The following is a 16502-nucleotide window of genomic DNA, read 5'->3' as shown; positions in this document are numbered from 1 at the left end:
GTCGGCCATCAGTGGTGGCCGATCGGCCACATTGATGGCTGGCGGTCATTTTTCTCATTTTTCAGATATTTGTTTGCCAGCTGTGCCAACTGTTGCTCACTGATGTGCATCTCCATACACGTGTATAGAGGGATGAATACAAGCTCTAAGCTTGTTTTTCTATATATAGGGGGGTCTCTCCCCCATTTTAAGGGGTTAGAGAATTTGGAATAAAATTTTCTCTCTCTCTAGAATTCTCTCTCTCTCTTCTTATTTTGTGCTTTGTAGTTAGCTTTCTCTACACCTTTGCACATAGACTCTTGATTAATCTTGACTACCTTGGAGCTGAGGTTCTAAGAGGTCTTCTTGGAGCTTTAGAAAGGGTTTTGACCTTGAATTTGTGCCTGAAATTGTCTTGTGCTTCAAGAGGTATAAGGCTTCCCTTTTAAACTTGTCTTGCATAATTCAAGTTACTATCTTTTTATACTATTTTGACTTGGTTTTTCAACTACAAAAAACTCTATTTTTGAGGTTTGAAAATGGTAGTTTAAGTCTTGGTGAGTTAGGGGGCTGTCTCCTCTTTTTGTTCTTTGGCTTGTGAAGCCTTTTGTGCCCTTCCTCACCATCTTTGTATCAAACCTTTTGGCCCTTTAAACCACTGAAAATTAGAGTTATTTCAGTGGTAAAAATCAAATTTTGAAGTCCAAAATAGGAGGGGTTAGCCTCCTCTCCTTGTGCCTTGTTTCCATGCCTAGGTTGCTTCACATGTTAGCTTGATTTTTTAGCTTAACTTAGCTCAATTCAAGCATGTTTTAAGCTCTATTTTGGCATGTTTGAGCTCGATTTTGGGCTGGTTGAAGCACTTGAGGGTTGCTTTATATGCTTATAGTGCAATTGTTCTTGTTATGTTTAGCTTGTGCCATGCTTGGGCCTCTTATTCTAGCTTAACTTAGGTTAATCTCAGCATGATTTTGCCACTGTTTTGGCTGGTATTAGCTTTATTTTATCTGGTTTGGCCATTTGAGGCTTGCATTGTGTGGTTGTAGTGTAATCTCCTTCACTAGCTTAATGTTTTAAGCTTTCTAGCATGAATTGCATGAATCACTTGCATGTTTTAAGGTCATTTTACACTCCATTTCAGAGCTAAAATCTCTACAATCTCCATCTATTCTTTACTCTTTCTTTTGTTTTGAAAGTGGTTTTGAGCCTCTTGTTGGCTTGAGTGTGGAATTGAGACCCTCATGCCTATTGGTTTAATTCCTTCGGGAGTTCATTACCAACAGCATGAGGCCTCTTTCATGCTCAAGGTACTTATGGCTTAAGCCCTCTTTCCATTAGAGGACTCTCACCTTGGATTTAACCGGTTAAAGAATAGATCGGTAATTAAAATGAGTAAATAAAACATGACAAGTAAAACTTGATACAAGTTAAGCATGTTGTATTGCATTGCATGTGTTCAATCAGACGTTATATTGAACACAAGGAAGGTTGGAGCATTTCATACTCGAAGTGATGAAATGAGCCAACCTCCTTGGTCTCCATTGCCTTTGATCACACATGATAAGGTGATGGTCTTGAGTCTTGTTTTGGCATACAATGAAGTTGTATTTCTTGGTTCTTTGGCCATCATGCATTGAGAATGCTTGGTTGGTGGTTTTGGCGCTAAGAATTACATTCCTTTGACTTTGTGTAATGATAAGGAGGGTAATAGTACACATATATTCCTTGGAATACACTGCTTTGCCTCTGTTTTCTCTTTGTTGTAGCAAAAAGGGAAGTCCAGGAAAGAAGTGGCCGACCAGCCACTAGAAACAGCCGACCCGCCACCAATGGTAGCCGACTGCCACCATTGGTAGCCGACTGGCCAGAAATGAATTTTGCACCAGTGTGTTCCTGAGTTGGAGCAGAGGCATTCTGGGAGTTGGCACAATTTTTAGAGATCAAACGAGTGCAAATAGAGGCATCCAAAGGCAAGGCTGTGAATTTTCGGGAGGAAGAAAACCGAGCATGCATGTAGCCCTCGTTTCCTGAGGCCGTTCATTTAAATTGTCTAGCTAATTAGTTCATTAGCTTAGTCATTTTTGTAATTAATTAGTTAAGTGTTTAATTAATTAATTCGGTTTGTAATATTTTAATTAGCTAAGTTAGTTAATTAATTGTGTTGTAATAAGCTTAGCTTAATTAGCGTAGCTAGTTAGGTAGCTTTTATTCATTCGGACCCTCCTTCACGAGGGCATAATGTTGTAATAAGTGTGCGTGCGTGTGTGCATGTCTTCCAACTCCACGTCTTTCTCCTTTTTATTTAATCGCTTTTGATGGTTAGATTAGGGGCATGTTTCAATTAGCATACCTTATGCTTGCATATTTTCATCATTCATTTGTCTTGCATGCACCGAGGCTCGGCGCATCATTCAAACTGCATTGCAATTTCAATACTTCTTTGAATATGTGTTTCAAAGCATGCTATCAAAGTGTTGCAAATACCATGATTAAATAGCCGAGCCTATTTAGTTACATTATTGCATGTGTTGCATTAGGCATCTTGTATAGTTAGGATCATGCATTTTTCTAACTAGTTTTTGTTTTAGCTTAGAGTACTCGGTAAGCTTTTACGCTTTAGCATGCTTGCATGAGTGTGATTGCCATATTGCCATGTTTCGTATGCTTGCCATGAGGCTATTTGCTTATATGCTAAACTGCTTGAATGTCTATGGATGAAGGCTTTGTCTTTGAATTGGAACAATTCGACGAATGCACGTTTTAAGCCCACTTTGCGAAGTGGCAAATCATGTTTTAAAGCCCATCATGTTTGATGGCAAATCTGCATTTTAGCCCATTTGAGGGTGGCAAATCCAAACCATTTACGAAAACAAATGTAGACGTCCCCGAACGTCCTGGGGGAGAATCCCATTTTGTTCATTGGGACTTACTACAGTTCAGGACTCAATGTCACGGTTCTTAATCTAATCCCACAATATGCGATGTGAGATTGATAAATCACCAAAGAGTCCAAATCTGGCAAATCGTTTTGGAAAACTGATTTTTAAGAAAGAAGTGCCAAACATGGACTGCTTTACCAGATATAGAGTCGCCACCTAAATATATTTGTTTTGGGGGAATTTAGGAAACCCTGACTCGTGCCTAAGGCCACGTGTCCGTCATCACCAAAGTTGCCTCGGCTCGAGAACTTGGGTACGATTGGGGAAGGTCAGCTATGAGCACCCCTGCTCACTCGATCCGAAGATCGGCCTGTACTAAGCATGATATCGAGTTTTGAAAACATATGTGTTCTTATTCCGGTTAATTAGCTAGAATTACTATGTGATGCGCACAACACACAAGTATAGACTAGATTACCTAATTTGGAACAAAGCATCGCATATCTGTTTGTTTGGAAATGGTTCGAAGTTTGCTATTCGCAAGTAGGCTAAAATGCGAATTTGATGAATTGTTCCAATTCAAGTAATCCAACCTTCACCCACAGGCATTCAGGCAGTTGTATCACATAAGCAATTAGCCTCATGGCAAGCATGCTGTCATGTTAGCACTCACATACATGCAAGATGCTAAAGCATAAATACTCACAATGTACTCCGAGCCAAAACAAGGAATATGTTAGTAATCAAATGTATGATCCAAGTCCATGTTAAGATGACTAATGCATCGCAAACATAATGTAACTAGAATAGGCTCGGCTAATCTAAGGATGGCATGTGAAATGTAACAACCCGATACACGCATTCAAGTTGGAATTGAAATACTATGCAGTTAGAATGATGCGCCAAGCCCGGTGCATGCAATACAAATGAATGATGCAAACATGTGAGCATAAGTATGCTAATTGAAATATGCCCTAAACTAACCATCAAAAGCTAGTAAATAAAAGGGAGAAAGACGTGGGGTTGGAAGACATTCACACACGCACGCACACTTATTACACAATTGCGCCCTCTCGACGGAGGGTCCAAATAATACAAACCAAATAAATAATTAACTACTCTAGCTAATTAAATATTACAAAACCTCTAATTAATTAACAAATTAATTACAAAATAAATCGAAGTATGAAATTCAAGAGGCCGCCGCAGCTCTACCTTGGAATGATTGAATGATGCATGCTCGATTCGCCTCGCTCGGAAACTCATTGCCATGCTACATGTTGCCTCTGTTTGCACTATTCTGCACCTCTGAGAACTGTGAAAATTCTTGGGATGCTTCTGAATTACTCCCTGATCATTATGGGATATCACCAACCAAGATACCGGATCACCGGCTATAGAAATATGGTCACCGACCAGAAGTTGGGCCATCGGCTGGACTTTTGTGGTCAGCCAGCACTGAGTGTAGTCGACCAGCCATTTCTTCCTACATAACACTGGTTTTGCTGCAGCAGAGGACAGACAGTGCATGGCAAGGCATTTACAAGACAATGTGTGCATAGCCACTCTCCCTATCATGCTGTGAACTCAAGGGGATATAGCTTTCGACCCTCGGGCCACCAATCACGCATTTCAATGCATGATGGCCAAAGGTGCCAAGTTTGCAAATCAAAGTAAAAATGAATGCAACAAAACAAATGAATGCTAGACACCCTATCATGTTGAGATCAAGAGCGTCGGCGACAGAGGATTGAGGTACGTTTCGTCACTTCAAGTATGAACGTCCCTTATTCCTCATGTTTAGTTTGACACCCCAAACCAAACATAATGCAATGTATGTATGCCATATACAATGCAAGGCATGTAACTAATGCAATGCAATATGAGCATGTTAACTCAATGTAACCCAATGCTACCTAAGCATGCAAGCTAATGCCAATGTAACATGAACATGCCAAGTATATAACAAGGTTATGTAATGCAACTAGCTAATCATCATGTAATACACTAAGTATATAAACATGATGGAATGCGAACATGCAAGTAATGTAATAAGATGCAACATGCCAAATATGTGACTATATGCAAAGGTGGGTTTAAACCAAAATGGGAGACCTGAACCATACCCAAAAACAGTGGCCAAAAGTGATGGATGAAGGCACCAAAATGCAAAGCAAACATGCATGCTAACTAGCCTATCACTTAAGCATGGAAATGGGAACTTTTAAACACATTTAAAAAGAGACTAATGTAGACAAATGACATGCATGCTAAGCTCTGAAAATGTATAAAGGATGATGCCAAATCAACCAAGCCATGTCAGTAAGACATGCAATGAAGGCTGAAACTTGAGGCTAACAAAAGGGGGTCAAGCTATGGTCATACCAACCAAGCCTCAAAGAACCAAAATGACTTAAATCAGTCCTAAGGCAGACCAAAATAAGGCTAGGGCATGGATGGAACATGACCAAAACATGCTAAGAAATAGGCACCAAAACAAGGGCATTCAAGACTACAAAGAGAATATTCCATTACAACCACCTCAACCAAACATGGCATGGGTTAGGCAATGAAAAACAGAGTTATAATATGCCAAAATGAGTCCCAAAACCCACTGATATGGCAGCCCAAAGACTTAAACAAAGAGGCATGCACAATGACCCATTTTCAAAGCATAAAACAATAACTCTTCAAAGCATTGAAAGGATGGTAAATGCAAGCATACAAGCATGGAACATAGACTGAAATAGCATGATAAGTGATTCCAAACCACTGAAATAGCCCAAATAAAGCATGCTCATGACTCACACACCCAAAGCTAACAAGCTAAAATGCATGGTGGCTATACAAAGCATGGCAAACATGACCAAATCAACAACAAACAGAACTTAAACATGTCACAACATGGCTAAAAGCTTCATGAAGTCAAGCTAAAACATGCAAGCATGATGGTCTAAATGCATGCTACGTGTTATGACAATAGAGAGGATTACAAAGCACGTGCATGATGCATGCAATAGGTTATCAATCCGACCAGAAACAGATGTGTAATATAATAAACTAACACCAAATACCCACTGAAATGAAGCCAAATAAAGCTAAGCAAACATGCTACCTTTATGAGCCCTAAATGCAAGTAAATGAGGCACAAAGGAAGAGGGGTGTCCCTCCCCTATACATGACTTCAAAACCACTTCTTCACTACTAAAAATCCTCTGGATTTCAGTGGTGGGAAGGTCGAAATAAAGGGGTTCCAAATCCCTAAGAGAAAGGCACAAAAAGAGGCCAAACAAGGCCTAAGAGGGTGTAAACAACCCCCAACCCAAAAGTAACCTTGAACAAACATCTTAAGCATGAAAATACAGAACTTTTATCACTTATGCACTAAGCTCAAAACAACATGCAAGATAGGTTAAAAGCTTAAGGCAAAATGGGGAATAAAAGAGGTAGTTCTCACCCTTGAAGAACACTTCAAGAACACCAAATCCAGCACCTCCTTTTGATCAAAACTAACTCAAAAACTCTGAAATCAACCCCTCAAGACTTTAGTAATTGAAGTATGGTGTAACACTAGGTGTCTTAGTGCAAAACGAAGAACAAAAACCCCTTTGGAACACTTTTACACACACAAATCAAGAGAGAGAGGGAGATATAGAGAGAGAGAGTGATATATATCATATATATTAGATTGTTCAACCTCTGGAAAGGGAGGAGAGGGCCTCCTCTTATAGGAATCCAATTCCTAAGCTTCTTGGATAAGCTAACATAAGGGAGCAAATCCCTCCATCCACGTGTATGGATGGGGTGTATTGTGGACGCTAGCTGTGACAGCTGGCATAAAATATCTGCCAAAAGCAGATGGAAAGGGGTCGACTGGAAAATATGCCCGATTGACCAACAAAAATGGCCGGCTGACCAAAAACATTGCCGACTGACCAAAATATTTGGCCGATAGTAAGAAAACAGGGCCGGTGGCTTCAAGCCAAGGCCGGTGAGGTGTGGGGATGGCCAACAAGCCATTCCCTGCCCTCAGAAGCAAAAACACAAGTGTTTGGTGCATAACCAAGCACAAAACAAACAAGTCGAGAGGTCTCGAGGCAAGGCGCGCGACCGAAACCTCCGAGAACTCAAGACGAACACGAACATGGATGATCATCGAGTGTTCAAACGATGACGTCCAAGTCTTGAGGACAGTCAAAAATGGGATGTCTACAACAAACATGAGTTGAAATGTTCCAATTCTTGCGATTTTAGTCTATACTTGCTTGTGTGCATCACCTAGTAAAGTTAGCTAATAACCGGAATAAGAACACACGAGGTTTATAAAATAACATATCATGATTAGTAGAGGCCGATCTTTGATCGGGCGAGCGGGTGTGCTTATTTCAAGACCTTCCCCTCTCGTACCCAAGTTCCCGAGCCGAGGTAACTTTGGTGATGACAGACACGTGGCCTTTGGCACGAGTCAAGGTTTCCTAAATTTCCCAAAAACAAAATATTTAGGTGGCGACTCTGTAATCTGAAAAAGCAGTCCAGTTTTGGCATTATTTGATTCAAAATTGATTTTCCAAAATGATTTTCCGAATTGGACTCTTTGATGTTTATCAGTTCACATTGCACTTGTAAAAGTAGATTTAGAACCGTGACAGGAGTCCAAACTGTAGGACCAATTCGAGCTCTCCAAAATGAGGCGCGAAAAAGTCGAGCCACAGTGACCAAGCTTGAGATCAGACTTAGTGGCATTGATGTAGCCTCTGTTTTGTCAAGCCAACTTTCGTGCCTCACTGCGAGGTTCCTAACAGTCAAGTTTCAAGGCCTCATGGGTGATTTATAATTCACCCTTTTTGCATTGTGATCAAGTGCTATATGTGATTTGACTGCTGTTTTTGTTATGGGGACTAAATCCCTAAGTTTTGTTTTGCTTTTGTATACAAGCTTGACATGGACTTATGTGCATATGTGTATATATAAAGGTTTGTGTTGTTCAGTTAATATTCACAGCTCATTGGACGTTATAATTTATTATTTATTGGCTTCTGCCGCCCCTATTACTGGTTTACTGTTAAGCAGGCCTTCGGTAATCTCAGATTATTTGCCAATCACTTCTCTAATCCCTTGGAGTGGGGGTTGGGTCATGATAGAGTGGTATCAGAGCATGAGTTATGCTGCACACGCGCGTCTAAATGAGCTATAGGATGTCCTAGATAGGAAATTAGGGCATTGCATTAATATGTGTGAGTGAGTGTGGAATTATTGCATGCACATCTAATGAAAATGTAAATGTGAGAACTGTATTTCCTATGTTTATTATTACCATGTTTACATATAGACCAATGGAGAACACAAGACATAAAGATGAAACTGAATCATCGGATGCAAGAATAGACCGATTAGAAAGAATGGTTGAGTTATTGGCCGAATCTTTAAGACAACAACAACGGAGCCCAACAATTTCCACCTCCTCCTCTACCACCGATGCATGTTGAGCCAAATAATAATTATGACATCATAGCTCTAACTCAAAAATTTAACAAAATGAAGCCACCAACCTTTCAGGAAGGTATTGAGAGGATTTTAGAAACCAAAAGGTTGTTTGAGGTTTTTCCGTGCTCAGAGGCACAAAAAGTTTTACTAGAAACTTTCACTTTGCAAGAAGAAGCAAGGCGATGGTGGATGCTTGTTCAAGACACCAGTGGTTCTATGACATGAGCTCAATTTAAAGAAGCTTTTTATGAAAAATATTTTCCTCAGTGTGTCCGTGACCATAAAGTGTATGAATTTGAGTAGCTTAAGCAAGGTACTATGTCTGTGGTTGAATATGAAGCAAAATTCACAGAACTTACTTGGTACGCACTACACATGGTAGATTTTGACTATAAGAAATCCAAAAAATTTAAGAGTGGACTTAATGTCGAAGTGCTTGATTGGGTCAATGTTCTAAAGTTGACAAAATATGTTAGATGTGCTTGACAAAGCTCTTATGTCTGAGGTAAATATTACTGCTTTAAAAGAGGCCAAGATACCAATGACGGATTGGAAGGGTAAATGGCAAGGGTTCCATTTCAAGAAGGGTCAGAACAACTCACAGAACAAGAAACAAAATACAAGGTCATCAAACAATTCTAGCCAAGGGAATAATTCTACACCACCTTGTCTAGAATGTGGTAAAAGGCATAAGGGTGTTTAGTACAAGATTTCAGGAGCATGCTTTAGGTGTGGCAAGACTGGCCACGCAGTCAAAGATTGTCTTCTTTTACCCCAAGGCACTAATAGACCCATCGCAAGCTCAACGGCATTAGCCTCTACACTGAAATTGACTTTTCAAGGTACTTTGGGGAAAGAAACTTTAAGGCAAGGACGGGTTTTTGCGCTTGTACCGGGTGATGTGTAGAATACTGAGGCAGTAGTGTTAGGTATACTCCCTATTTGAGCTCAAAATGCTTATATTTTGATTGACTCAAGGTCTACAAATTCATTTGTATCGCATACTTTTTCGAGAAAATTAACTAGACCACTGGAACCTATGAATTATTTATTAGCTGTATCTTCACCAACTGGGGGGGTCCATGACTTGTGCATATATATATCCTGCATGTGAGATTACTATTGGAGATGCGACTTTATATGTTGATTTGTTGCCTCTAAATATTGCTCACTTTGACGTAATATTGGAGATGGACTGGTTAACGAAATATCATGCCACCATCGATTGTGTAACCAAACAAGTTGTATTCCGACCAACTAAATTGCCTGAATTTACATTTAACGGAGTTGGTGTTGTACCCCCCCTATATTTGATTTCCTCCATGAAAGCATGCAAATTGATTTGAAAACGTTGTAGGGGATATTTGTGTTGTGTATAAAATGTGGTAGCTATTGAGAAAGCTAATGTGGACAATATTCCTATAGTCAAAGAGTTCCCAGATGTTTTTCTAGATGAGTTGTTGGGGAATTTGATTGACAAGGAAATTGAGTTTACTATTGAGGTCTTACCGGGTACACAACCAATTTCCAAAGCTCCGTATAAAATGTCAACTACCGAATTGAAAGAATTGAAGATTCAATTACAAGAGTTGTTAGACAAGAAGTTTATCAGACCTAGCACTTCACCATGGGGCACTCCAGTCCTATTTATGAAAAGGAAAGATGGTTCATTAAGGCTCTGCATTGATTACCGTAAATTGAACAAGGTGACCGTAAAGAACAAATATCCACTACTGCATATCGAAAATTTATTTGACCAATTTCAAGGGGCTCAAGTCTTTTCCAAGATTGATCTTTAGATCTAGATACCACCAATTGAAAGTTAAAGATGAAGATGTAGAAAAGACTGTTTTTCGAACAAGGTATGGACATTACGAATTTTTTGTTATGCCTTTCGGAGTAACTAATGCGCCAGCTGCTTTTATGGATCTTATGAATAGAATTTTCAAGTCGTTCCTTGATGCGTTTGTTGTTGTTTTTATCGATGATATTTTGATCTATTCCAAAAGTAAAGAGGAACATGAACATCACTTGAGAATTGTTTTGCAAACCTTGAGAGCGAAGAAATTATATGATAAACTAACAAAGTGTGAGTTCTGGATTGATAATGTTATATTTTTGGGGCATGTGATAAGTAAAGATGGCATTTTAGTTGACCCGCAAACGATAGAGGCATTCGTAAATTGGCCTAAACCAACCAGTGTTGCCGAAATTTGAAGTTTCTTGAGTTTAGCAGGTTATTATTGTAGATTTGTGAAAGATTTTTCTAAGATTGCTTTGCCGCTTACTCAGTTGACACAAAAAAGGGTACGGTTTGAACGGCACGAACAGACAGAGTCAGCTTTTCAAGAATTAAAGACTTGGCATGTAACTGCACAGATTCTCACCTTACCCTTAGATATGGATGATTTCACTATTTTTAGTGATACATCTTGTAAAGGTTTGGAGTGTGTATTAATGCAAAATGGCAAAGTGATAGCTTATGCTTACCGCACGAAAAGAATTATCCAACCCACAATTTGGAGCTTGCAACAGTGGTTTTTGCATTAAAAATTTGGCGTCACTATTCATATGGGACACATGTGAAGTTTATACGAATCATAAAACTTTAAAGTATTTATTTACCAGAAAGAGTTGAATATGAGAAAAAGGAGATGGCTAGAGCTGATAAAAGACTAAGATTTGCAAATCTTGTATCATCCGTAGAAAGCTAATACCGTTGCCGATGCACTTAGTCGGAAATCAATTGGGAACGTAGCTTGTTTGTTTACCAGACAAAGAGCATTGCTCCAGGATCTAGAAAGATTTGAAGTTAATGTTGTTTTGCGAGAACAAGGCAGGATTTTGGTTACTATTTCTACTCAACCAGCAATATTAGAATAAATCAAAGAAAAACAACAAGAAGATGAGTTTCTGAAGAAAGTTATTAAAGAAAGAGAATCCAAACCGAGGTCAGGCTTTGCTGTTGACAATGGTGTGCTAAAATTCCGAGGAAGGCTACATGTCCCGAATGATTTTGAATTAAAGAAGCGAGTTATACAAGAAGCACATAGTTCAAAGTTTGCCATCCATATGGGGAACACAAAAATGTATCAAGACTTGAAGCAAAATTTTTGGTGGTTGGGAATGGAAAAAGAAATTGCTGAATATGTGTCTAAGTGTCTATAATGCCAACAAGTCAAAGCCGAGCATCAACGACCCACGGGATTGCTTCAACCACTACCAATACCAGAGTGGAAATGGGAACATATCACCATAGATTTTATTGTGGGATTACTTTGCTCCGTTAGAGGTATGGACTTGATTTGGGTTATTGTTGACCGTCTAACTAAATCTGCTCATTTTTTACCTTTACCTGTCAAAACATTTTATAATGCGGATAAGTTGGGTACACTTTATATTAATGAAATTGTGGGATTGCATGTATCCATTGTTTCTGATAGGGATTTGAAATTCATTTCGAGATTTTAGCAAAGTTTGCAAAAGGCATTGGGGACTGAATTAAGTCTGAGCAGTGCATATCATCCACAAACTGATGGGCAATTAGAAATGACAATACAAACTCTAGAGGACATGTTGCGTATATGTGTATTGGATTTTCAAGGAAACTGGGAAACTCATTTGCCTTTAGCCGAATTTGCTTATAACAACGCCTTCATTCAAGCATTGACATGGCACCTTTCGAGGCTTTATATGATAGAAAATGTCGGTCACTGATTTCTTGGGCTGAAGTCAGGGACAGACCTTTGCTAGGACCCGAAATTGTACAAGAAACAACTGATAAAGTAAAATTGATCCAGCAGCGGTTAAAAACAGCACAAAGTCAACAGAAAAGTTATAAGGATGTTCGAAGACGAGATAGAAAATATAAAGTGGATGATTATGCTTTTATCAAAGTGACGCCATGAAAGAGCAGACTTGTTTTGCAACGAAAGGCAAGTTAGCATCTCAGTACATTGGACCATATGAAATCATTGAAAAAATTAATCCAGTGGCGTATCGGGTAGCTCTCCCTCCTGATATGGAGCATATGCATAATGTCTTTCATGTTTCAATGTTGCGGGGTTATCTCTGGGATCCTTTTCATGTTATTGAGCCTACCCATGTTCTGTTAAGTGATGACTATACATACGAAGAGCGCCCTATTCAAATTGTAAACCGGCGGATCAAAAAGTTAAGAAACAAGGACATTCCGTTAGTGAAAGTAGATTGGCGAAATCACGGTGGGATTTATGCAATTTGGGAAAGAGAAGACGATATGAAGAAAAGATATCCTGAGCTGTTTCCATTGGATCTTGTGTTTTTTTTGGAGGAAGGTAATTAAGTTTGGAGGACCGAACGTCCTAAGGGGGAAAGAATGTAACAGCCACCTCCCCGATTAATTAAGTTAATAATATGATTTGTATTGATTATGTGTTATGTGCAATTGTGTGCTATGTGTGAATTACAATGTGTTACTGTGAACATATATGGTTAGGATATGAATTGAACTTGTCTGAATCAGTAATTTATATGCATGTAAATTAAACATTTAGATAGGTAATTAGAGCCTAATTCATATTAGACTATATTGAGCATTGATTTAATTTAAGTGAATTTGAATTAATAAAAGTCTATGTAATTTTTTAATTTAAACTTCTAATTAATTAGAGTTTAGAGGAAATTAGTGATTATTGAACCCTTAAGTCTACTCATCAAAACAAGTAGGAGAAAACGGCGACTTAGTAGGCTTGTAGAGAGAAATATAACTTTAGAGAGAGAGAGAGAGAGAGAAAAGCAAGAAGAAGAAAAGGAAACAAGCAAATCTTCATAGATCAACCAACTTAGGTAAAAATTTCCCTTTATACACTTATCATCTTGGAAGAATCAAGTTTAAATTGAAGGATTCATGGTCATTTAGGGGTTTTAAAGAGAAGTTTAGGGTTAAGAACCTATATGAACTTAAAAGAGATGAATGGTAAGAATTAGTTCAAGATTTGATCATGCAGAGCATAATTTCATGAAAATCATGACCACAAACTTGTTTTCTTGTATGGCCTCTCATGATTTCAAAGGAATTTCTGTGTATAAGCTTGAGTTGAAGCTCTTAAAGTTATATTGCATGATTTTACAATTTCTTCCAAAGAATTTTCTCTTTTGTAAAAGAATTGAGCTTCAATTTGAAATTATTGTTGTTGTTTAAGGTGAGATATGTTATATTCAAGTTGTTTTTGACGAGTTTTGGGTCTTGAAATTCATAAAATTGAAGTTTGTGGTTGCAAAACTCAGATCAAGAATTGAAGCAGATTTTCGGGCTGAAAATGAACCCAGACCGCATGTGCGTCCAAACCTCCACTGTTCCAGTGTTTCTTCTACTTTAATTGCACGTGTGAGGCGCATGTACGGTAGAGCTTTTGCACGTGCGGCCAGTGCTCCTGCATGTGCAATTTCCAGGGCAATCTCGGCTTTGTTTTCTTTTTATTTTTTTTGACTTCCCGACCTCCATTTGCGTGGTTTTCACAGGAATTTCACATTCATATGCATAGCATAAACACAAGGGAAATTAAAGAACAAATAAGAATAACTGAACGAGTAACGAATGAACCAATGGGTTTAAGAACCGACTAAACAAATCGTTCGTATTTTGAATTGTTGTGCTTGAATGTGTTTGTGTAGGTCAAACGCCGTATTGTGATTACGTGATTTAGGAAGCCAAATGTGAATAACAACCTTGTAAAGATATGTTTGAATTATAAGTATTTTCTGACTTATATAGCACTCTTTTTCCAAAATGATACTTTCTATTTTAATAAATAATTGTCCTATTTGTGAAACGTATTCGTGGCATCCTTAGTTACTGTTACTGTTACTGCTATTGCTACTGTTATAGAGATCTCTATCAGTTCCAATTCTTGGAACTACTATTTACTATATTGATGGCCATCATATATGACTGTTCGATCTTCTAAGACCTACTGTACTGTTCTGCTAATAAATGTACCACGTATAACTGCTATGATTGCAATATATTTTTGAAATGAGAAATTGATTCACTGATGATAATTGACTGTTTTAACTACTGTAAGTATATCATTCATAACTCTTTTACTGAGTTGTTATTCACTGGGTTTTAGCTCACCATTTTATATTTATATGTAGGTGACCAAGCTCAAGATCACACTTAGTGGCATCGACCTAGCGTCTGTTCTGTCAAGCCAACTTTCATGCCTCACCGCAAGGTTCCTAAAGTTCAAGCCTGAAGGCTTCATGGGTGATTTAGAATTCACCCTTTTGCGTCGTGATCAAGTGCTATACTTGATTTTGATTGTTGCTTTTGTTATGAGGACTAAATCCCTAAGTTTTGTTTTGGTTTTGTATACAAGCTTGAAATGGACTTATGTGCATATGTGTGTGTATAAAGGTTTGTTTTGTTCATTTAAGTCTTCACAACTCATTGGACATTATATTTTATTATTTATTGGCTTCCGCTCTCCCCTATTACTGGTTTACTGTTAAGCAAGCCTTCGATAATTTCAGATTACTGGCCGGTCACTTCTCTAATCCCTTGGGGCGAGGGTTGGGTCCTAACAGAAAGTAACTAGTTCTCGCTGTCATTAGGGAAGATCTCCGATTCATGAACGCAAAAGCAGGTTCAGAAAACATCTTCTTGGGAAAAGGATCTTCGTCTTGAAGACCTTTGATCAGATCTATGAGTCTTTTATTGTCTTTGATTATACAGAGAGAGAGAGAGAGAGAGAGAGAGAGAGAGAATAGATGATAGATAAGATGTTTGTGAAGGACTTACGATGACTCTGTCTCTATGCGTAGAGAGAAAAGATTGAATCTATAGAGAGAAGAGAGAGAAGAGTGGAGAAAAATTAAGAGATATTGAAGAGCTCTGAGAAAGAAAACAAAAAGAAAGTAGATCTGAAAGAGAAGAAGGGAGAGACCCAAATTTGTATCAGTAAAGGATAAAATTAGTATTTATTAGTATTTTTTTAAAAGAAAAACAGAAACAAAGGATGTGAACTAAGGCCCCGTTTGTTTGTGGTTATAGAGAGGGGATTGGGTTTGATAGTGAGGAGGGGATTGAGAATGTGGTGTTTGTTTTGAGAGATAGGGAGGGGACTAGTAATCCCTTGGGACTAGTAAGGAGGAGGAAGGGGGATTGGTAAGGAGGAGGTAGAGATGGTATTAGAAAAATAGTAAGGGGATTAGAAATTTTTTTATTTTTTTTTATTTTTTATATATTGGGATTTTTTTTAAAAATATTAATGTTTAATTTTTATATTTTTTATTTGTTTTATTATTTTATATAAAAATAATTTAACAATTCCTCACTATTAATCCACCCACTATCAATCCCTTCATTAACAATCCCCTCACTATTAATCATCTCATTAGTGTTCCCTTCCATTCTATCTCCCAAAATAAACGGGGCCTAATATAATTAAAGTTGTAATGGACCTTAACTCAGAAAAAAATATATCCCTGGACGTTTACTACTAATGTATTTGAGGATCTTCTCCCTAAGGAAAATGTCTCGTAGCTCAAATTTTGTGGCTCAAAAGTGGCTCAAATGGGCCATTTTTATGTTGTTCTGTACTCAAAACGACGTCGTTTTGGCTATTTGAGCCACTTTTGAGCCACAAAATTTGAGCTACGTAGCATTGTCGTTTCCCTTTTAGTATTTCCACTTGAGAGTATTAATTTGGGTAGATTTTGTCTCTCGTTTGAATCTATAAACTAGACATTTAGTCCAAACAACATAGGGAAGTTCTATGGGGATGTGTTCCATATACATCTTTGATTATAATCTGTTGTGTTATTAGTTATGACACATTATGTTGTTAGTTATGATATTATTTTATTTATGATCCAAGAATTGTTTGGTTACACCCTCACATGATATTTGGTTTTAACTCAATTTTTTTTAGTTATGACTTCATAGTATTAAGTTATGTCATTTGCGATAACCAAACTCACAAATGACATAATTTGCATATGGTATAACATTTACCCAACAACAGATGCTGATCAAATTTGTATTTTTTTTATAAATTAATACTTCAAATTTTATTTACTTATTCACAAATGCAATATTATATCTAAAAATAGGGAGAGTTACGTGTAAGTACTAATAGATCGACTTATTATCCAATAGGTCATATGATAATTAAT

The sequence above is a fragment of the Camellia sinensis genome, chromosome 6 (genome assembly GCF_055761805.1).
Source record: "Camellia sinensis isolate YWXY chromosome 6, ASM5576180v1, whole genome shotgun sequence".
NCBI classification, from domain to species: Eukaryota; Viridiplantae; Streptophyta; class Magnoliopsida; order Ericales; family Theaceae; genus Camellia; species Camellia sinensis.
Note: the sequence above shows the minus strand (reverse complement) of the source record.